The 23,902-nt window shown below is 30.7% G+C and overlaps 1 protein-coding gene across 1 annotated transcript in view; it reads left to right on the forward strand.

Moving 5' to 3' along the window:
- The first annotated feature begins 358 nt into the window (after positions 1-358).
- The window catches only part of LOC126750150 (ATP-citrate synthase), an 88,944-nt gene continuing 65,400 nt past the window's right edge, over positions 359-23,902 (forward strand). The window contains exon 1 of the mRNA XM_050459670.1: positions 359-515. The gene's annotated coding sequence lies outside the window, so the exon portion shown is untranslated. The remainder of the gene's footprint in view (positions 516-23,902) is intronic.

The following is a 23,902-nucleotide window of genomic DNA, read 5'->3' on the forward strand; positions in this document are numbered from 1 at the left end:
GAAACGGCGAGAATAATTAAGAGGATACTAAGTACGGAATTTAAAACTTCTGTGCTTAATTAAAAATAGTTAAAATTCCATTTGTCGCCATTTAAAAAAATCCATTTTAAAATGTAATTGAAAGTAAATCCCTATATTGCACTTTATTTAATATTATCAAATTAAAGAACGTAACTTTGCGGGATTGGTTTCGATGGGCCACCCTGTATAATAAAGCATGTGCAAAGTAAAGTTGGTTGCATAGGTACATACCCTATACGCAAAGCCTTTCATTACCAATTTAAAAAAAATGGGGTGTACGCAAACTCTTGTTAATTTTTTTTGTCATCGGTCTACTGTCACTGTCAGTCAAATGTCAAGCAAAATTAAAATTGTTTACTTACTGCATTTCCTAATTTCCACATTTGGTGCAAAATTCTGCAAAATCGCCGGTTTTGTTTAAAAACTCGTAATTAAACTCTATTTCTTTCTTAGAAAAGGATTTCGTACATCTCAACCCTAACTACAAGATTCAGGTATTTATCGTTTTTGTTAAATGCTGTTCTTCCTTAAAATAATTGTGTTGGTCAATAGTTTCTTCTGATATCTGTAAAATATGTAGTTGGTCTCTTCAAGACTAAAAAACAAAATAAAATCATCCTTGAAAAAATACATAACAGAAATATGTTAAAAAATTAGTATTGTTGTTCTCAATATAGCTTAATTAATTACTAATATCCTCCCAATCTATCTACAACAGAAATATAGAGGTTATCCTAATCTAGGTTTTATTGATTTTTATTACTAAATTATAACTTCTAATAAGTTGTAATACTTTTTACATATCATATAGATGACACACTTAGATTCCTATTCAGACTATACTTCTTTTACCTGAAAGCTTATCTGCTGGCATTCAATTTGTAAATTAAAAAAAAAGATGGAATATATAATGGAATGTTTAATCTCTTTGTGAATTTGTGAACATTAAATTTAGGAATTTTAAAAACAGTTACATATTGGTAAACTACTGTAAATAGATTTAAATCTTTTGTGCTTTCAATCAATCTATTTATTAAAAAGAACACTTTTATTCAAGTGTCTTGATATTTTGTTACTTTGTATATTATTTTGATACTTCATAGCTTTATCAGGAGGAGGAGCATGTTTAAGACAATGTAGAAATTGCTAAAGCAACCTTTGGTTGAGGGTACCAATTTAATATTATAGCACATCAATCAAATATTCCTAGGATAATTGATAAATAAAGATATAAACCTGGAAAAATTCATAAAGCATTTATTACTTAGCTAGGCAGCTAAGCTTCAATAGCAAGTCAAAATCACAATATACTTTAAGATAAAAACATCACTTTTACATTATGGAATATGTTTTTGGGGCCCTTTTGCTAAAGAGCTGATGCAAACAATATTTACCTTGCAGAAAAGAGCAATTAGGTACATGACTAAAGCCAAACTGAGGGACTCACAACCACTCAATTGCAAATAACATTTTGATATTACTATCTTTGCTAATACTCGAAACAGTGTCAATGATACATAGAAAATATAAAAACACACTAGTTAAGCATTTTTCTAATTAAGGCACTAGGCAAACCTATCGGCTTCCATTACCTATTCCCAGAACCTCCCAGGTGTTTGATTCCATCATTTATACAGGCTGCCAATTATATGATCATCACCTGTTGGCATTAGAGAAAGTATTGATGAAAGAATATTTAAGAGAGAAGTAAAAAAATTACTTGTTGTAAGAGATTAAAAATTATTTGTTGTAAGCGTTTCTATCTACTTCCTCTATATCTTTCTACTATCTAGTATTCAAGAATATTTTAATGTTTAAGTTCAAGGGCATATTCCTTGGATGAAATCAAACAAAAAAGTTCCTATAAACTGAAATTTCTTAAATTTTACACTACAGGATAGTAAAGTGAAAAAAAAAGTAACTTTAAAATAGATTTGCTTTGCAAAAATCCAATTTAGGCATAATTTAAATGACTTTTTCTCTATCAATTTGATATAACTTGATGTTGCTTTTAAATAGCAACTAATATTTATAATATGTTTGACTGGTGTGTCTTGTATGTATTGTTTTCATATATGTTTAGGAATTCTAATCTGTATGTAATGAATTCATAAATTATTTCAAACAAAGATAGGATGTTGCATCTACCTATAGACCTATTTATACTGCTGACTTCTCTAACTAAAATCATAAAGAATATTAATATTTAAGAACTAATAATAATGAAGAAAGGCTAAAGCACTTCTTTTGCCAATGATACTATGTTGCTCTAGCATGATAGAAATGCAAATATTCTCCTATCCAACATAAACCAAGATCTGACAAACATGTGGTGTGATTCTAATTTTGTATCTTATAGTGTATCAAAGATAAATGTTTTATAAAATGAATGATTGACAATGTACAATTGAACATAGAGCTTATTTTTCCAGTAAATTTTAATAAAATTTTGGTCTAGGATAATATGTTGAAATTTAATAAGCATGATAAACAAAAACTATCAGATCAGGATGGTTTGCATTAAATGACTCCCATTTGCATTATGAAATCAGCTTTTGGGGAAATTGGTCTAGAGGATTATTTCTGTATGTGTTTTTCTTGCAAAAGCACACACTGACATTTAATTAAGATATTTAATATTCCCTGGTTATGAATTTTAACAATAACCAAACTCATTCCTCTTTTAAGTTAAGTTAATTTACCAATAGGTACCATCATCTTCCTGTTGCAGAAAGATCTCTACCAAATAATTTTTTTTTAAATAATATAAATAAGATATTAATTGAAAGAGATTATTATGATGTTAAAGAATATTTAGTAGAGAGTATATAGTTGCTTTGTGTGTGTTTTATTTTCCACAGTTTTTTATGTGCATAAACTGACACTGACTGATAAAAACTGTATGGCATAAATAAAATACACATTACAAATAAGTTTATTGTATATATCTATTATGTTAGGCAACAGTATAAATAGGTCTATAGTTAGATGCAAAATCCTGCCTTGTTTGAAATGGTTATTGAATTAATTACATTCAGATTAATATTCCTAAAGCTATACACAAAAAAATATATACAAGACACACCAGTAAAACATGTTATAAATACTAGTTGCTATTAAAAGGTGATCATTTCCATGACTTTATACAAAATTAATAGAGCAAAATTCATTCAAATTTAAAATTGGGGTTTTGCAAAGCAAATTTAACAATTTCACTTTAAAGGATTTTGGTTTTTCAGTTCTTTTAATTTCACTTGGTAGGTGATTATATATTTTAATGGCTAAATTATACATTTTAATACCAGCAGAAAAGAACTAATTTTTTTAAAAATGTACAGAGTTACAGGTAATCCTGCCAATTTCTTAGTATCAATTAAAAAACTACTTATTACAATAGAAGTCATATCAGCATGTAAAATATTTGAGCTTATTGAAACAGACTGGAGAACATCAGCTCTATAGACAAGAAACAACAGAGATCCTAACCTAGTTTTCTATTTTTAAGGCATGATGCAACCCATTTCAGTGGAATACCTTCTCAGTCCATAATTACCCAGTTTTTTTAATAAAATAGAATGATCAAATCCTTGTGCAATTTTACTATTGAAGAAAACATAAATACCAAATTATTTAGAAAAAAAAATCATAAATACCAAATTACTTTACACACTAGTGGGTAAAGTATTGTTTTTTATGCATTAGTTCGTTTAGGCACTAGTGCCTAAAGTGAAACTTATATTCATCAAAATGTACACAGTTAAACACAAAAATACAGATATACAATTACCTTACATCAATATTTTAACAGTAAATAATTTTTAAATTTTTGCTTAAATAAGTTACAAGATAAGTTGACAAAAACATTTTGCATCTCACTATTAAATAATTTGGGGATAACATATGAAAAAGAGTAGTTCTATATTGAGTAAATTATTGTGGAGTGTCTGGCAGTTATGAGTGCTGGAGCGAAATGTGAGCTTTTCATTTAAGTACTTGGGTTTCATTGTCTCAAATAACTTATGCAAAAAACTTGCCAAATGAAGCTTAAGCCTATTTTGCATATTTAGCCAGTTTAATAAGCTCAACTTGTGACTTACATGGTCTCTATTTGTAAGGAAATATGAAACGAATACAAGAATTTTGTATTCTTTGTAGCCTAGCTTTAGACCGGACATCCAAGTAGGGAGCATACACAATATTTGAACCAATGACTCAGAAAGTTTTTTTTTAAGGATCATATTTAATAGGCCTTTATTTTTATAGAGATTTTTGAGTGAGTATTGTTCATATAAATTTGCATATTTTGTCGAGCTAAGTTTTTGTCTGGACCAAAAAACAACACAGCTGATTTGGATGGATTAAGTTTTAACCCATTATTGAGAGAATATGTCTAAATACATTCGAGACATTAATTTATAATTATAGGAGTGTCATTGATTTTATTTTTATTAAAGCCTATATGCGATTTTGTATCATCTGCATACCTTTGTATATCACAATTTCTTACTAGGTGTGTAAGAAATTAATCAAATAAATTAATCAATAAAGAAATCCATATCAAATGTATATATGAAAAAGCGTTATAAACCTAGTATGGATCCCTGAGGCACTCTTCTAATCACAGAAAGTAAATCAGACATTTTCCCGTCAACGAGTACCTGCTGTGTTTTCCTGAAAAAACCTAATACACCGTCAGAAAATCCGTAATGTAATTTTTAAGCCGGTGGTTTAGGATATCGAATGCTTTACTATAGTCCAAAAATATTAAGCTAGATGTTTTACCACTATCGGCTGCACAAATTATGTCATCTAGTATTTTAATTATTACTGAGGTCGTGTTAGTTCTTTCGAAATCCTGACTGAGTCTCCGGTAGTAAACAGTTTTGATACAACCGGCAGCAAACTAATGGGTCTTAATTTCGAGATGCAACTAATATTAAACTCTTTGGGAAGTGGTAAGATAAGAGCTGTTTTCCATGTACTTAGACATTGGTTAAAAATATGGGTTAAAAAAGGCATTATTTTGTTTGCATTTTTTAAGGTATTTGGAATATCACTAATATTGCTTTTTTTACTATATACGTTCATCTGGGATAAGGTATTCCACATCGATTTTGAATTTTTGATCTGAGCTACATAATTCATATAGGCTTTCTTTTCATTTCTCACGGCCTGTGTAAATAAATTTCTCATCTCATTGTAGGCATTCCAATCAGGTAAAGCTTTAGTTTTTTTATATATAGCTAAAAGATTATTGCGATGTTTTTTCATAATAGTATTAGTAAACCAAGGCGCTTTAGGCCTTGTTACAAAGGCTGTTTTTAAGGGGCATGATTGTTAAACAGAGCGATAATATTGCCATTTAAATGTTCAACTTTATAACTTCGGGTATAGAGCCACCACAACTTTGGGTGCCCGACAGGGACAATTGCAATTTAACTTGCAGCAAATAACCTAATGATCAGTACTTTCATGCATAAAGTAATGCGGAACCTTGCCTTCAAGTAGAGTCTTATTTGACAAGATGATAAAGTCAATGAGGCTATGAGAAGTGCCAACTGAACGGGTCGGAAGAATGACAATTTCTTCTAAATTATATGTAAACAAAAAATTGTTCAGAATATCAGTGCTACTAACGAAGAAGATTTATATTAAAGTCACCCATGATAAGCATTTCATCACTCAATGGTATAACTTTGCCAATGGAGTTTTCTAAACAATTTATAGACTCAACCACGTTAAGTTTAGGCAAATCCAAAAATGCTAACAAAAATTCCGAGGGTTTTTTTTTTAGGGGATGATTGGGGATGGTCTTGGATTGGCGCTACCCCTTTGCACTTAGAACTTTGACTCCATGAGATAAATTGTTCAGAAAAATCAGAGCTACCTGATTTTTCTGAACAAAATATTTCTGAAGGGGGTGAAGTTTTGAAAAATTTTAAATTAATAACTTTCTTGGAAAAGAATCCCACGAATTTTGTTCAAGTAGCAAAGTTATAGCTCTCAAAAAGACGCGTACGTCGATATATATATCGACTATGCAAAAAAGTTTTGACACCCCCAAAAAAATTATCAAAAAATCCAAAAAATTTTCATTTTGAAATAACTCGAAAACGATACATCAAAGAAAAAAGTGTTCGATGTACAGAAGGTGGAGAAAAATTTTACCTTCAATTTGATAGTAAAAGCAACCCTCAACTTCGTACGTAAACCACCCTTATGGGGGGTGAAAATTTTGAAAACCTTTTTTGAAGAAACTATCGACTGTACGATGTTCTACGCAACAAATTGAAGTAAAAAGTCTAAGCTATCATTTCTTCCACAGCAAAGAGGTGATAAATTGCATTCTAAGGGCTGGTTTCTAATATGCGGCCCTTAACCGCATATTAGAAACCAGTTTTTTTTAAGGAAGGCCTCTATCCATACCACTTTACACCAGTTGAGTGTTTGATCCCACCAGATTTTCCAGCCAGAATGCAATTTTGTCGTCAGTTTAAAAATCTGCAAAACGCAGATCCAATGCTTATTCAGAGTGTTATTCACAGACTAGGCTACATTTACTAGATGCGGCGTATTTAACTTTAGAAATGCTAATTTTTGGGATACTGAAATCCCCCATTTAGTTGTCAGTCGTAATTTCCAGCATAAATTTAAAGTTACCATTTGGTGTGGTATTATTGGAAACCATATAATAGGCCCCCGTGAACTACCACCTAATTTGAACGGAGACTCGTACTTACATTTCTTACGAAATGAACTTGGAGGTCTTTTAGAAGATATACCATTAAATGTTAGGCAGAACATGTATTTTATGCAGGATGGGGGGTGCCAGCGCATTTTTCTCGGCAGGTACGCAATTACCTTGACGAACAATATCCCGAACGTTGCATTGGCCGTGAAGGATCTTTGATTTGGCCTGCGCGTAGTCCAGACTTAAACCCCATGGACTTCTGTATTTGGGGATACATATTTGAAATCAATTGTTTATGATAGTCCTATAAATAATCTAAAGTAACTAAATGTAAAAATTGTAAATTCTGTAAATATGTTAAAAAATAATGAGGATCTTCTTTTTTAAATACGGCAGTTATTTGTCAAACGTATTTCAAAATGCATTAAAGTTAATGGAGGGCATTTTGAACAGTTGTTATAGTTGTTTATTATTGTTTTGTATATATGTTTGAAAATAAAATATAAAAAAAATATATAATTTACTTTGTTTATGATGTAAGAATTAACAAAAAAGTCCCAATATTTTTTTTATTTAGGACTGCATTGTTAAGAATCTAGTAAATTTAAGTCATTCACATATTATGAAAACCTAAAAGTGCGATTATTTCGAAAATGGTTGCTCCTAGCGACTTTAATAAGGTATACATTTTTATGTAATATGAAAGAAGGAAATTATTTTGTTACTTTTTAAATCAATATACGGAGCTGCAAAAAAGTTAGGGGATTTAAAAAAATAAAAACTAACGCAACGAGCGCCCTCTACCGAAAACACAAAAACTGTACACGAAATTTTCTTTTTAAAAGATTCGTATGTTCTAAATTTCATGTCATTATGTCATTTGGTTCAGGACCTATGGAAAAAAAACGATAAATCAAATAATACTTTGGACACCCTGTACTTCAGGTATAACCCTAAATATATATATTTTTTTTTATGGTAAACACAAGCACAAGAGAAAAGTCCTATGTCAAGAGTTTCTAGTGATCTAACGATTAAAAATGTTTTTAGCGATGCAGCGTTACCGCTTATACCAAAAAGTAGTAGCAACTTTGTTATTTTAAATGGAATACCCTGTATATTATTTTATTTTCTGATCCGCTGTCGCTTTATGATTGTTTTTGTATAAGGTGTTCCTATACCTTTTTTTAGTGGTATTTTTAGTGGTTTTCGAGTGGTTTTTCGATTAATTATTTTCTTTATTTTTTGACCAAAACATAGCTCCAAATAAATTTTTGTTACTACGTCACTGGAATGCGCAGAAAATGACAATTATGAGGGTAATTTACGGAAGAATTGTACATTAGTCTTCACTATAAAAATTTGTTCTACATTATATAGGGTTGGTCAAAATTAGTGATTTTACAGCTAGATACAAAAATTGTGAAAAATGCATTTTTTAAATGGAGCATCCTGTATATTATAACATATTCTAAAAGAAAATTGACGTTTGACAGTTACATTTACTTGATCAATAATAGCAATACATGTGGGTTTTTTTTTTAAATAGTTAACTAAAAATTAATTAAATGGAAAGAAATAGTTATTCAAATGAAGTTTTGATGAATCTATTTATTATGGATAATGTGACAAAATTGTATCAAGAACATGCCGAAAGTTCAACGAAATGCACCTTAATTTACCAAAAATGGATTAAAGAAAATGTGTGCAAATACAAAATAACTTGCAATAAAAATACAATTTGTTTCATAAGTTGAAAATAATTTAATTAGTTATCCCCTAATACATTTTCAAAATGATGCCATTAACTTCTAACCACTTCAAAATCCTGCGTTGTACAGTATGGATTGTCGCTTGTATTTCAGAAGGATCTTGTTGACCATTGCGATTGATAAGTCGTTAACGTAGTTCCTGTTTACTGTTTCCGCTGTTTCCATTTGCTTCAAATTACCCCTAAATGATATCAAATAAGATCAAATGATCTCGCAGGCCAATTTCATGGTCTCAAACCCCTAAACCATTGGTCATCAAATTTCTCAAATAACTCACGTGTCACCTCCTCAGTGCAATGAGCGTGTGCCCCATCCAATTGGAACCCGCAAGTGCGATAATCTTCTAGCGCTAAATTTTCCAAAAAATCTTCTACTAATGAGCGCAAAATCTGAAGGTATTTTTGGGAGTTTAATGACCCGTCGTAAATGAAAAAAAGCTATTTGATTGTCTTTTAGTAAATAAAAAACATTAAAACTAAATTTTGTTTGAAATCCCATTTCCTTAACCGCATGTGGATTTTGATTACCCCAAAACTGTAGATTTCTTCTATTAAAAATACCTTCTCTAGAAAACTTTGTTTTATCTGTCCATATAATTTTTTTTAGAAAGTTTGGATCCTCGTGAGTGCGTGTCACAAGTGTCTCACAATATCGAACGCGACGTTAGTAATCATCAAGTTTTAGCTGATGCACTTTTAAAAATTTAAAGGGATACATATTATTGTCCTCCACAATTTTTTGCACAGAATAATAAGTTAGGCCTAAATCGTGTGCTGCACTCCTGATGGAAGCTTGTGGATATACGTGAAAGTAGGCTAAAACATTCACGATGTTGTCCTCATCAGACGTTACAGTCTTGGGTAAACTTGTATCATTTTTAAGTTGTGAACCAAATTGTATAAAGTTTTTTTGTATTCACAGAAATTTTCTTTTATCCATTTTTTGTAAATTGGGGTACACTTCGTTGAGCTTTCTGCATGTTCTTGCTACAATTTTGTCACATTGTCCATGAATAATAAATAGATTCATCAAAACTTCATTTCAATAACTATTTCTTTCCATTTTAATGAATTTTTAGGTCGCTATTTAAAAAAAAAACACCCAAGCGTATTTACTATTAATCAACTAAATGTAACTGTCAAACATCAATAATAACATAGCATTGTTGCGTCATGACGTTTCATGGCCACCTAAAGCAAATAGTCAAAATATTCCGATTTTTACAAAAGATTGCTTTTATTTCAGAAACCGAACTACTTAGATATAGGAACATGATACCTCGTTAGAAAGGGATTTTAATTTCCTTTTAGAATATGTTATAGTATACAGTGTGTTCCATTTAAAAAAATGCACTTTAGAACAAATTTTTATAGTTAAAACTAATGTACAATACCTGCGTAAATTACGTTTATAATTACAATTTTCTGCGCGTTTCAGTGCCGTAGTAATTAAAATTTATTTGGAGCTATGTTTTGGTCAAAAAATGTCGGTAAAATTTCAAAATACCATTAGTTATTTTTCTCTAAATCATAGATGCTTATTCTTTAAAAAAAATTTAGACTTAAAATAGTGTTTTTTTTTTATAAACAGAGACGAATTTTCTGTATCTGCCGATGATCTCCCTTTCTATTTAAGATTTTAGGGGTATATCTCACTCTGTCCAAATTACAGAGTCCACAAATCCAGGCGGGGCATTTCGTGCTTTGTATCCAATCAAAATAAAGAAAATAATTAATTTCTCGTTAATCACTAAAGATAGCTATATATGCTTATACAAAAACAATCATAAAGTGATAGCGGATCGGAAAATAAAATAATATAACGAGTATTCTATTTAAAATAACAAAGTTGCTACTATTTTTTGGTATAAGCGGCAACACTGTATCGCTAAAAATATTTTTAATCGTTAGATCACCAGCTAAAATCCATGATGCCAAGTTTTCAAGAAAATTCCATTTTCCGTTCTGCGTAAACTTCTAAGGTACCATCAACCATCAATCAACCTGTATGTAATTAACTCTTCAATCAAAATATTTTAGTTATGTGATCGACACCGAATCCCTGACGTTATGTCTTAAAAAAAAACATGCTTTTCTCATACTTAAAGAATTCAAGTGAATACGTCAAATGGGCGTTACGTTGCACATCTAATTTAAAAATTTCGGCGGTTCCTGGGCCACCCGATATATATCAGATGAAAAAAACATCAACATGCTTAATTACATTATGTACTTATTGTTATTTTCTTTTATTAAAATCGATTTTTTTTTTCAAAATTTATATTTAAAGTGGTATTCAATAATTTTTTATGAAAGGAATAAATTGTTTTTGTTATGGTAAAATACACAAATAAGTAAATTAAATTTTAAATACACAATAAATTTTGTGATAAAAAGTATACAGCATTTAATGATGTGTACTTAAAAATTACCTTTTACTTTTTGTATTTTATGTAAAGGAAAATTGCATCTTGGAAACATACGTTTAGTTTTTTAACCCGTCAAATATTGTACAAATATTAGAGAAAGATTATCATAATGCAAGGCAACCTTCATCATCTCCTAATGTATAAGTCAAACTCTATTGATCTGCTTAAATTTTAACTGTTGGTTTAATAACCTTTTTATTACATATGTGTTACGGCTTTCCATTGTGTTCTTGGTATTTATGATTATACATTTATTTATACTCTCATTGTGCTAATAAAATCCAATTGTAGGACCATACAAATATTTATTATTAAATACAGCAATTTATTATGTAAAAGTAATTTATATTTTATTCTAAATTCTTATACAGAATTTTTTTATATTTTTTATTATTTAAAACTAATGGTATCTGAAAAAAGGCCATAAGGCAATTATGCTTACTAAGATATCTCATATTGTACGCTAAATAGTTAAAATAATTTATTCAAACTATTTGAACTTTACGCGAGTCAAGGCTTACGTTTCATTTATAAATGGGAAATGGAATTAGAATAATTTACTTATTGCAAGTAATTGTAACAGTTTAATTTTTTTAAGTTAAATGGTTTGATAATGCTTTTTTTCGAAACCATAAATGAAATAAAAGTAATTTAAAAATCGTTGTAGTATGAAAGTAATTGGCATCTATTGAACACATCTTCTTGCAACGCATAGGCACGGCGTTCCGAATATTGGCGACTAGCATGAACTAGAACTGTTAACATGGCGGTTTTTACTTTGTTGGCGGCGTTGTGAAACAGTCCAATCGTGGTGATAAAAATAATTTTCTTAGATTTTTTTAGATTCGTCCTCGCCCTCTTGAAATACACTTTTTCTTGTAGAATTAATTGGAGGAGGCCTTCGTTGTACGTTCCCCATAATATTGTCTAGGTATTTCAATTAACGTTTTTTAGTTGTGTTAGTAACTTTGCATTCCTTTCCTATTCTGCCAATGACTTCATTATTTGTGACTCGGTTGACCCAGGGGATTCTTAGGATGCGTCTGTAACATTACATCTCGAATGCTTCCAGTTTTCTCGTAGCTGGTTCCGAGGGCGTCCAAGACTTCGCTCCGTATATAGCAGAACTGAGAAAGTATAGATAGCACAGTAGTACGAGGATCTTGGTTTTAACGGCTTTTTTAAGACGGTGCTCCTTTTTATAAATGCTGCTCTGGGTTTTGCAATACTTTGTCTTATTTTCAAAGAGTGATCCTATTTACTGTTTATATTTCTTCCTGAGATATGTGTAGCTTTAATTTTTTTTCAATTGGCTGTTGGTCGATAGTAAACTGTGAACGTTTGCTAATGATCACATATTTTGTCTTCTTTGTGTTTAGGTCTAATCCGTACTATTGACTAATTCCAGTTAGATATACGTATCATCAGTGTACGTATGCTTCTAGACATCTGCGAATGTCACAGCGTCGTTTGCGTATCTGATGTTGTTTAAACATTGGCTCTTAATTAGTGTGCCTTCCTCACATTATTCTTCTTCATCCTACCCCTAGATCTTATGCTAGGGCCTTGATTAGCTACACATGTCGGACATTTTCGGCACCATGATTTTACATCTTCCCAATAGATAACCCAGTAGATCCTGTCCCGGATTTTATCCAAAGTCTTATGTACTCCCAAATGAGCTCCACTTGCCTCTTTCATGGCTAGGAACAACGTCTAAAATCAACATGGCATCATTTAACTAACAAGTGACGTCAGAAAATAAGAACTAGATGTGTGTGAGGGCATTCCGCCATATAGGATTCGGCATATTGTACAGAAATACCTTTGTTCAACAAGTTTTTAATAAATTTGACACAGACAGAATCTAGAAGAGAGAGACGGAGAGGCCTGCCCGTTCGACCGACCTTGACCTACTGGATTTTTTTCGGGGGAGGGGTTATAGAAATAAAACACACTAAATGAGTTTTATTACAAAATTTGAAACTTACCTCTGCTTGTACGAGCATGACTTGCACAGGTAAGACAGCTTCCCGTCCCTCTCCCAAGAACAACAGCTTTTCCCTAAGGATATTGTAATCATCTTCCTCTACTGAGGGTTCTGGACTAATAGTCTTTGACGTTTATCGGTTGGGTTATGGGGAATAATGTGTTGACGTGCGCGGTTTCAGTTGTATTTGGTGGAATGGGAAATAAATTATGTTTTGGCTCAGTAGGGCCTTCAGAGTCACTCGCTTCTGATTTACTGTTGTAACCTTATAATTAGATCGAAATTTGCTTTGTTGGCACAGACATAGTGCAACAGACAAAAAATCCTCCGTAACTCTTTTATTTTTCGATTTACGATTAAATTTTATTCTTTATGATTTGTTCTATTTTTGACTAGGAATCTAATGATAAAAGAAAATGTTCAATATTCCCAATAGTTTTCGAGAAAATGAAAAAAAACTGTTAAAAGGTTTTTCCCAATTTTCTGGTAAACTGTTGGACCTAAAAATTATTTTTCTACTGCATCTGATGCGCATTGGCATTCTATGCATCTCCTCTAGAACTTGGTTAACTTTCTTCCTTGGGATCACTAAATGTTTCTTAATAATTTTTCCGCCAGGGCTCTCAACCCTCTATCCGAAACGTATCTCGGTCTTGGTCTGCCGCTTTCCTTCTCCTGAAGAATTTATGATAATTTTGTTTTTAATGATAATTTGATGTCTTCGCGTTGCTCTTTTATTAACTCAGCAGTACTCCATCCTTCACTAACCTTAAATTTAAGGCTTCTTGTTATATATGCCACACCTTTCGGTTCTTCTACTTTAGCACAATGTTTGCACTGTAGCTTGCAAGGTCTAAAAAAAAAAAAAAAATTCTAAATTGATTTTTGCTATAAGTGACGTAATACCCAATATAATAAGTAACTTAATAGTTGATGAGTCAAACAGTCGAAGGTCTGGACTGGACAAGAGCTCAATCGTTAGTCCGCGTTTGGAGAAAATCAGGATTCATTATGATGTGATAAGGAACAATCCAGGGTTTTTGTGGCGAGTACAGCAGTCCACGATTCGTCGTGCCCGCGAGTGTATCAGACATCACGGAGCCCAAGTTGAACCTAAGTTTTTAATTAATTGTTTCGATTTATTAGCTTCTTGATTTTTTACATTCTTTTTTTCAGGTTGTTTTTTCGTTTCAAGAAAAACAAGGTTTACATTTTTAAACAAATTCGTTTAAAAAAGGTGTCTTTCTAAGAACCATACTGCATTTTTAAAAATATGTACTTTTTCAGATTAAACAACTTAAAATGGAACTTGAAACTCTGTTGTTTGAATAACTGTGGCATCGCAAAAAAACATTCTGGTTCTTTTAATTAAAATAAAACAGTGATTCCTTAATTTTTTTGTCTCCAAAACGGTTTATTTTATCGATAATGTTTATATCGATAATTTTATCAATAAACAAGAGTGCCTTTTCTTTAGTTTAAGGTTCAGGCTATCCATATTTATTATTTCAGAGTCTTTATCATACATGGTTTTAAAAATTTAAGCATTATAATGTAAAACCTTGTCCGCCCCTGGTAAAATAAGCAAGGTAAATGTTTTTTAAGGACTCCGTTTTAAGAGGTCCTTAATAGTGTTGAAGACGTAAAATTTTTATTAAGTTATACTACGTACTTCAAAATGTATTCAAGAAAAACCCATTTCCAGCAGCGGCGGCGTCTTTAAAAAAGTCTTTAAAGGGCGTATCTTCATAGGAAGCGCCTATAGGAAATTTTTTTATAGGAAAGTTCCTTATATTTTTTTTTTAATATTTTCTACCTAAATTCGAGAGATTTCCCACATTTTCCTGGACACCCTGTATATCAGAAAATAATGAATTAAGTAATTTAATTTTTATCACGCCTACAGAACATTTACAGTTACAAAAACTTAAATACAAATTGTGATATTTAAGTTAAATTAAAATTTAAAGAAAATGTGAAAAAAAAGGCTGTTTCAGATCTTAACGAAAGACTGAAAAATAGTGTTTATTTTCTTTTTCGTTTTTATATCCTTTAAAGTAATAATTGTAAATAAAATAATTGTAAAATCATTTAAAAGATATTTTAAATAGAATTAAGTTTCCTATAAAGATTAGATAGATGGAATCCTAATTAAGGCTAGTCAATTGTCAATTATTTTAATTGAACAATATAAATAAATTTGTAGCTAAAACATTACAAATAATTTTAACAAACAAAAAAACATTCCGTCATTAAACACTGACAACAATCAAACATAATAATTAAAGAAACTCATTTAGGTTGTATATTTCCTGCTCACTAGATGCAGTTTAAGATTTTATTGGAAGTAGTGGCTGATTGTTTTGACGTTGAACGAGTTGGACTATCATAGAGCGATCTCTGTTTGACTTTGATTTTTACCCTGAGTCGCATTTCCTGTTGTGCAAAACCCATTTAAAACAGTTTATAAACATGATGCTCTCTCGAACACTGCTATTTGGTACAGACCGCAGTGAATTTTTAGTTACCTAGTAAGATATAAGTCGTAGTGATAAAATATTTAAAATAACTTCTAACGGTTGTATCTTTTGTGTTCAGTGCGACGGTTGGGATATAAAATTATCCCGAGAGAAGTTTATAACAATCAAACTTTTTTGTATGCAAAATAAGAAGAATCGAATGTTCTTTCGACGGTCTGGTTTGTTCTACAAAATATTTTCTATACTGTAAAAATACGTCACGGTCCATACATCTTTTCTCCTGTGGGAATAACGCTGGACTACCGTTATACCGTTAGGCGCATTATCAATCAGCTCCGGTTTTACACGTTTCCTAAGGAATGTAAAATCTGGTGCAAGAAAATGGCTACTTACATTATACAACTATAGTTCCATTAACTCCACTTTCCGCACTTCATCAAAGCTTCTACTTGCTGCCCCTCCGAGCAAGAACCTTAGATAATTACTGGATGTCTGGAATCAATAGTTTCCGATTTCGTACTTTTTCAAACCATTTTCATGTCTTGAACGGACCAGTTCGATCAGTTTTTCTGCTTATAGTCTCCTTTGGACATCTGTAATAGCAAAATAAAAAAGTTAAGACTAACAAATTCTTTAAGTTTATGTCACTAAACCAGCGAGTTTAGAAGATTTAAATGAATAAATAAAAGTTGTTAACGGTGCTCAACTCGAACATTTAATTTAGATAGGTATTTCTTTATTCTTACATTTTATCATAATTTTTCGTTCAAAATTGCTTACGTAACCACTATTCTATTGTACTATTGTACTATACTATTGTGGTTTCCATTTAAAAAACATATTGATGACATCATATATTTTTTTGAGTCACCCTGTATATTTAATTTCCACGTACAATAACCCTTAACTCAATATTAAAATCGACGGGTTCGGGTAATTTTTTCAGAAATGGTCCATTTCATTTTTATTGAATTTATCTTCTACTTTACGGATGCACTGTATATATCACTAAGTTATAGTACCTCCATCATATGAAAGACTGATATCCGTCTCCCGTAAAAATACTGAATAGTCATCATAGTGGAACAATTCCTTCTAAATCCAAACTGGTGTGGTGATAGAATTTTGTATTTATGAGAAAATGAATGCATAATTTCAAAAGAATACTCTAAAATCTTAAAGAACACCGTGATCAGTACTACCGGCCTATAATTTTTTACCCGATGATGATCTCCTTTTTTATTTATGCAACCCTTATTAGGAAGAGGACAAAAAGATCGAGACACAGATTAAGAAAAAGATTAGAGAACCAAAGAAAAAGAAGCAGCAGAGAGATGCCTAGAAAATAGTGAAAGCCAAACACGGTAGCTTCATTCTACACAAAAAAGAAAAAGGTCTGAAAAACAGGTGAAAGTCATACTTAGAAAAGCTTTTTGAGGATCAAAGACCGGACGTCACGTAGTCACCGACAGGTTCGCCCGTACTAATCCACGACGTAAAAATTGTAATAAAACAAATGAAAAACAAACAAAAATTGGAGATCAGACCATATAGAAGCTGTCGGATGATCAACGAATAGCATGGATTACCGATATCTTAAACAGAATTTAACTCCCGAAAAATGAATTCACTCAAAGTTTATAGCGTTGTCCAAAAAAAACCTGAAGCAAACAAGTGCGAGGAATATCAGATCGTCGGTCTGATATGCTAACATATTTTGTTAAAATCATCTACAGAAGAATTTACAACACATCCGAAGAACAGATATCCGAAAACCAATTTGATTTTATAAATGCAAATGCAGTCGGAACCAGAGAGGCACTATTTGGACTTCAAGTCCTAATCCAGAGATGCAGAGACGTATCAACTATGCTGTATACGCATGTCTAATCGATTATAAAACAGCATTTGATCTCGTTCAACATCATACAATTTTAAATCTTTACTACACTGCATGCATGCTTAAGATTTGATGGAGATCGAACGGAACAGGTAAAAAACAATGACGGATCAGATAAGTTGGGTCCTCTCGCTTTTGATATTCTTTTTACCTTCTATTCCGAAAAAAAAAATTTCTTCAAAAAAAGTCCTTAACGGAGTAGAAGAAGATATGCTTTTGAACGGAGACTGAATTCGATACGCCGACGATACCATGGTCACAGTAGGTAGCTGGGAAGTACTGCAAAGATTAATGGATCATGTCGCGCAGTGAAGTTAACAATATGGTCTTAACATAAACGTAAAGAAAAGAAAAGAGGTATAATTGGAAATTACGTATATGCCAGCGGAATTCGATTAAACATGTTCAAGAATATTGCTCCCTTGAAACCATGATAAATGAATAACAGTGCACAAGAAATAAAATACCGTATAGGGAAAGCAATTACGGTATTTCACAAAATGAGTGCCATCTTCAAGTCACAACATATCTCTTGAAACGAAAGTACGGCACTCAAGATATCTTTTTTTTTCTATTTTATTGTATGGCATAAATTCTTGGACAATCACAGACGCCACCACTAAAAATATGGAATCATTCTTGATGTGGCTTATAGGAGAATCGTAGACAGCTCACATTACAAACATAGAAGTTCTAAAAAGAAAAGGTATTGTGTAAAAGAGGGCTCGGAAGAAGAACATCATGGTGATAGAACATCATTTGGCAACATGATTGCCAACGTCCGATACGGATAGGTACCTTAACAAGAAAAACCCTTATTAAATGAGATATTAATAAAGTTAAAAATTAATAATTTACGGTTTCTATTCTGATAAGAAGAAAAACAGAAATGTTATCAAAACCATATGGTTTTTTGTTTTTAAAATGTTTTATATTAATATATGTTTTATTTTATTTTCCATCGTTGGGTATAGAAAAAAGCTGCTTATATTTTTGGCTATATCGTGTATATATATTCCAAATAATTTTTAATGTTTTTTACCTTAGAACATTGAAAGGCTAGAAGTAGCATGCCGTGGAACTATGGACAGGTTTGTTTGCTTGCAACATCTCTGATGCAATGATGCCAAATGGTTATAGAGAAATGGCAAAAATCACTTTATAATATCATAAAAATTTTCAGTTGTTTCCGAAGGCTCAAAACAATACTACTGCTCCCTTTTAATAAAATATCAAGCATTTTTTTAAAATAAATTTGATAAAATACTCTATATCGAAGTCAATATTAACTTTAAATAAATGAAAATAAAGTACGAAAAAACGAGAAAACGGTAATGGCATCGCAACGCCGCTCGATCGCATTGTTGTTGCCACTGATACAAGCACTCTCTACCAGTGACGTCGTCAACAAATATTTACCTGATAATTTTTTATTAATTATTATAGAGTTTGAGTATAAGTAATATTACCATTTATGAGCTATTTATGTGTTTTTTTAACGGCCTTCGTTAGAGGAAGGTCCTAATAAAAGGCACCATTTTTGTCAAAGCATTTTTCTGGAAATTAAATATTTTATTAATATTATAGATTTCTTAATAAATAAAGTTTTAAGACACAAATTATTAACATTTTGCAAAATTTTATTGTTATTATTATATTGGACAAAACTCAGTTTTACATCACTTACTTTATATCACATAATATATACTTCTATGGTGCTGACTTTTTCAAAGGGACGGTATTGATTCAGCAGAAAGAGTTAAAACTACAAGGATGTTCAAATTGTGAAGGAGTTGCAGGTTTTTTATAGGTTATAAGATTTTTATTATGAGTATTTAGCCTGTACAATGGTTTTGAGACATTTAACAGTGACCTATATAATACCTAATACCAAATATTATATCATATTAATTTATACTAAAAAACAAAGCTTACCTAAGAATAAAGACTATGTACAATAGATTAGATTAGTTTATTAGTAGTAATATACAAACAAGTACTTTTACAAGTCAAATAAAATATGTAGTATGTTGGGCTTTTTCGAAAATCATGTTATTATTTCTTAAGTATTTTAATAATGACTTGAGACATCTAATTCAATTTCTTTGGCGCAAATTTGTTTATTGCAATCTTCAAATTTTAATTTTTTGTTCTTTATTTTTTTTCCATAATTTGGTAATAAGTGATTTAGCTTTTGAAACGGTGGAATCATCAGTGCTTAGGTCCTTAAGATATTATTTTGATTTTACCCTAGAATAATATACATAAAAATATAGTATTACCAAAATTAAAAAGAAAAAATTAAAAAAATGTATTATAATAATCCATTTGATCAATAAAATGTATGTTATTATAAAAAATCTTTGTAATATCAGACATTTGATTAATTGCATTTAATTAAACAAATATAACACAATAAAATACTATATCACTTTTAAATAAGATATATATATGGAATAGGATGATACATGGCATAAAACTAGTAGTCTATTTTGAGTGTATTTTTACCTTTTCCTTGGCAGAGTCAGGGAATGTGTAGCAGTTAAACAAAAACGGCTTGGATGAGAAATAGTAATTGTTGACCTAGACCCCACAGTTACTGTAGAACTATTAATCTCAGATGCAGTTATTGTTGATGATGAATGATCAGATCTGTAATTATACAAAATTTGGTGTATCAAGAATATTAATCTATTTTAATTATCCATACTTGTCTATATTAGCTTCACTGTTTGTACTATATACCATTTTAAAGAAGTTTTTGCACTCTTCAGGAAAGCTACCCCTGCAGCTTTGAAGGGTAAATCACTTGGTAAATTAACTGAATTATTGGCTGCTGTATTTTTAACCAGTGCATCAGAAATCCTAGTAAAAAAATAGTTTTACATACATACCTAATTTAATAAGTATTAGGTATAAATAAAGCTTATATGAGTAACACTAATCCTTTTTTTGACTTTTTTTTTATACTAGAAAAATATATTTTAAAAAAAATTACCTTTGAGGTAGAGCTGATTTTTTTAATAAAGTCTGACTACTGAGAATATTATCTTCCTTATATAAGAAATCACTTCTAAGGATGTGATCTGAACAAACAAATATGTTCTGTTTAATTGTGTTGATTTCCATTAATGAAATCCATTGTTCCCTTTGGGCATATATTAGGCAATCTATGATAAGTATTTGATATTTATTCAAAAAGCAAAAAAAATTACAGTAATGAATTAATATGTGGTGCCAATTACTATATATATTATTGTAAGTTGCAATGTGATAAAACAAAAAAAAATTATCGACCAAATTTTAGGGAAAGACAAAATTAACTTTATACATAGATATCAATATCTAAATAAATTTCAAAATTCTTTAAATGCAATAAAAAATTAATAATTTTATCTATCTACCTAATGTCTATATTAAAAAAAACATAACTATACATAGATAGGTACATGGGTATTAGGTATGCCTTCTTTCTGCCAAAACAACAAAAAAAAAACATAAAATCCTGTAATAAAACCAGGGACAAAATTCTAGTTTTATATTTTTTATAGCCTATTGATAGATGAATATGTTCAAAAAAATATTTAGATTTAAAAATATAAATATTTTGATATTTTAGGCACACTTTCACATTCAAGTTTTTATTAGGTTTATCTATAAGATCCCCTATTCTACGTTTATGATGATGGTTACCCCATGATGTGATGTTATGAAAGTATCGGTACTTACTTGTGAAAAGATCGGCTTGAATCACCTTTTTATCATGATGCGGCACAAACGACACAAGTTTTTCCCATCCTAGTAATTTAAAAAAACACTAAAATGTGGCCTTTTTTCTTTTGAAACCGAAAATTAAAGAAAATACACGAATCCCGAAAATAAACAAAAAGCTGTTTGACAGATGACACTACGCGTATGGCTCAGGCGCTTAAGCTTCGGTGTTGTCGCTTCAAATTTTTTAGAAGCAGTTTTAGGGATAATAATGTTAATAATTTTGTTTTTTTTTTGGCTTAAGGATATTATATTTATTCTTAAAATAGGTTAATTGTAGTATTTATACTTTTTATTTTAAATTTTCCTATAAAATACAACACAAATAAGTTAAATTAACGTTATAATGGTTGTTAAAATATAGCTAAAAATTTCCTCCGTTGGAAATTTGCGTCGACTTGACAACAGAGAATCGGCAAATATGTTTGTAAACAAAACACCCCTCTTGCCCCTGTGCACATGTTGGACTCAAACAAAGTTGTTGTTTACTAATTCTAGCCTTTCAATGTTCTAAGTTTTTTACTACTTGCTGAAAAAAATTTTTAAAATAATAGTAATACATTATATGACTATAGAAATGTTTGTCTTATTTTTATTTAAATAACTCCTTATTTTTTTTGCAATATTAAGAAACATATGCATAAAAAATAGAGATTTTATTAAATGCCATAACCCTTTCCCCCATTCAAGAATTCAGCTACATTTCCATCTATAAAACCCCAACTCGAGAAATCTTAAAGCCTTAAAACCAGCACTAATTAGACACCGAAACATATTGAAACTCATGTTGCTTTTGAAACTGTTGTCCATGCACCTAATTAACATTGAGATCAAACTGCTGTTTTTGGACATGAGTCTGATGTACTCCTCCAGCTTAAGCTTTGTTTCTGCTTGCATATAATTGTATTTTTAATTTTTTTTTGTATAGGTTTAGAAATTGATTAATTAAAATAAGACATATCATACAATATATTGACTACGACGATGAATTACCTAGTCAAAATTTGCATACACAATAAAATACTATTTAACAATATACCATTATTTTAATTGAACATAAAAACATCTAATAAAATATTAAAATCGACCCTAGGCTAATCGAAGTCATACGAGGTTGTTTGAAAGTCGAAAGTAGTTATGTAATCAGGCATCGGCCACGCAACCTGCAGAAATTTTTAGAATGGAAATATTTAAATAATATTTGTTAACTTATACAAACTGCTCCGTTACAATGTCAAATGGTTCATTGCAAGGATATAAATGTGATTACGGTTTATTATTTGCTTTTTGATTTGATATGAGTTTTTATTCTATTGTCACGATATTTGTTTTTGTATTATAAAATTATAGATATAAATATTCTTATTTTTATGATTGATAAATAAAAGTTTTGAGTATTTTGAGTAATGCTGTAAATAAGTAATGATAAATAATGAAGGGCAACTTAGGATGTCTGGAGTATTTTTTTTAAATTCTCGGATAGGTTTATTTTATCAAATGCTGAAAGTGGTCGCTATTAACAGCTGTTCAATATCCCAGACAAACAATAAACTCTTGTTGTGTGGCTTATCTTTGTACATTTAACTCCAAAGAAAATAGTCCAATAGATTAAGGTCAAGTGACCTAGGTGGCCAATTGATACGTGTCTGCCAATCCACCAGTTTGGGAAAACATTATCTAAGAATCTTGTAACAATCGCCTCATAGTAGGAAGGCGTCCCAGCCTGTTGAAGTTACAATTCTTAGTTTGGCCTATCTGACTTATTTTGTGACCCTGTAAAATGGTATAATTTTTCTCTCATTTATGTAAAAATTGCGAAATAAACAAAATAACAACATTTGTTAAATGCTCGTTTTCGTAGAACGAATTCATAAGATATTGTGTATCATTTTAATTATTGATAAATATAGGCTCTCAATTCCGCTTTAACTCAAAACTTATATACACAATAACTGATTTTATACAGAAATAATAAGTAAAGTTTAAATAAAATATCTTGAAGAGTACGTCGAGCATCCACAAGAGCGTTTGCAAATGGTTCTGGAACAACCACAGGATAAATTTCATCTAGAAAATAACAGATTGAAATCACGTATTTGACTCAACCGGCTGCCACGTCTTGGAGAGAGCTTGGTAGTACCGGGACAAATATGCAGCCGTGAATGTGAGATGGTGGTGGATACAGGATCAAGTCATACTATCGTGAAGTCGAACATCGTAGCTCACTATGGGATTTCAGCACCACCAAATTTAATTCTGAAGTCCGCGAATGGAAAGAGGATCCCGATTTTTGGATTACCTGAAGCTACAGTCACCATTGGCTTAACAAAATTCCAACAGACAGTACTAGTGGCAGAAATCATGGATGATGTCCTATTAGGATTAGATGTTATGAATGCCCAGCAGTTTAAAATGGATCTATATAACAAAAAAATAATTATTTCATAAACATATGTACGTTAAGTCTAACGGAACCTTCAAACCAATTTTTCTTAAAATTGTCAAATAAATCACCCTATATAATATCTCTCTACGAAATTTAAATACAAATTATTATAATATTATTATTTCAAGTATCTCAACATTCTGGACCATTGTTAAGATTTTTACCACGACAAATATGACCATTTCCTGAATATCTAAAGTTGATAAAAAAACTAGGTAGCCATGAAAAAACAACGACTTTATTAACGAAACAAGGGTGGTGACAAAATACATAACTGATGCCATAGCTGATACAGTTTTGGCAGATATTTATTTGTACATGTATATTCACTTAACCTAAATTTTAATATAACATTAAACCTTTTAAACACATAACTATTATTTAAAAGGAAAATACATTTCTG

This window comes from Anthonomus grandis, chromosome 2, assembly GCF_022605725.1.
Source record: "Anthonomus grandis grandis chromosome 2, icAntGran1.3, whole genome shotgun sequence".
NCBI lineage: Eukaryota > Metazoa > Arthropoda > Insecta > Coleoptera > Curculionidae > Anthonomus > Anthonomus grandis.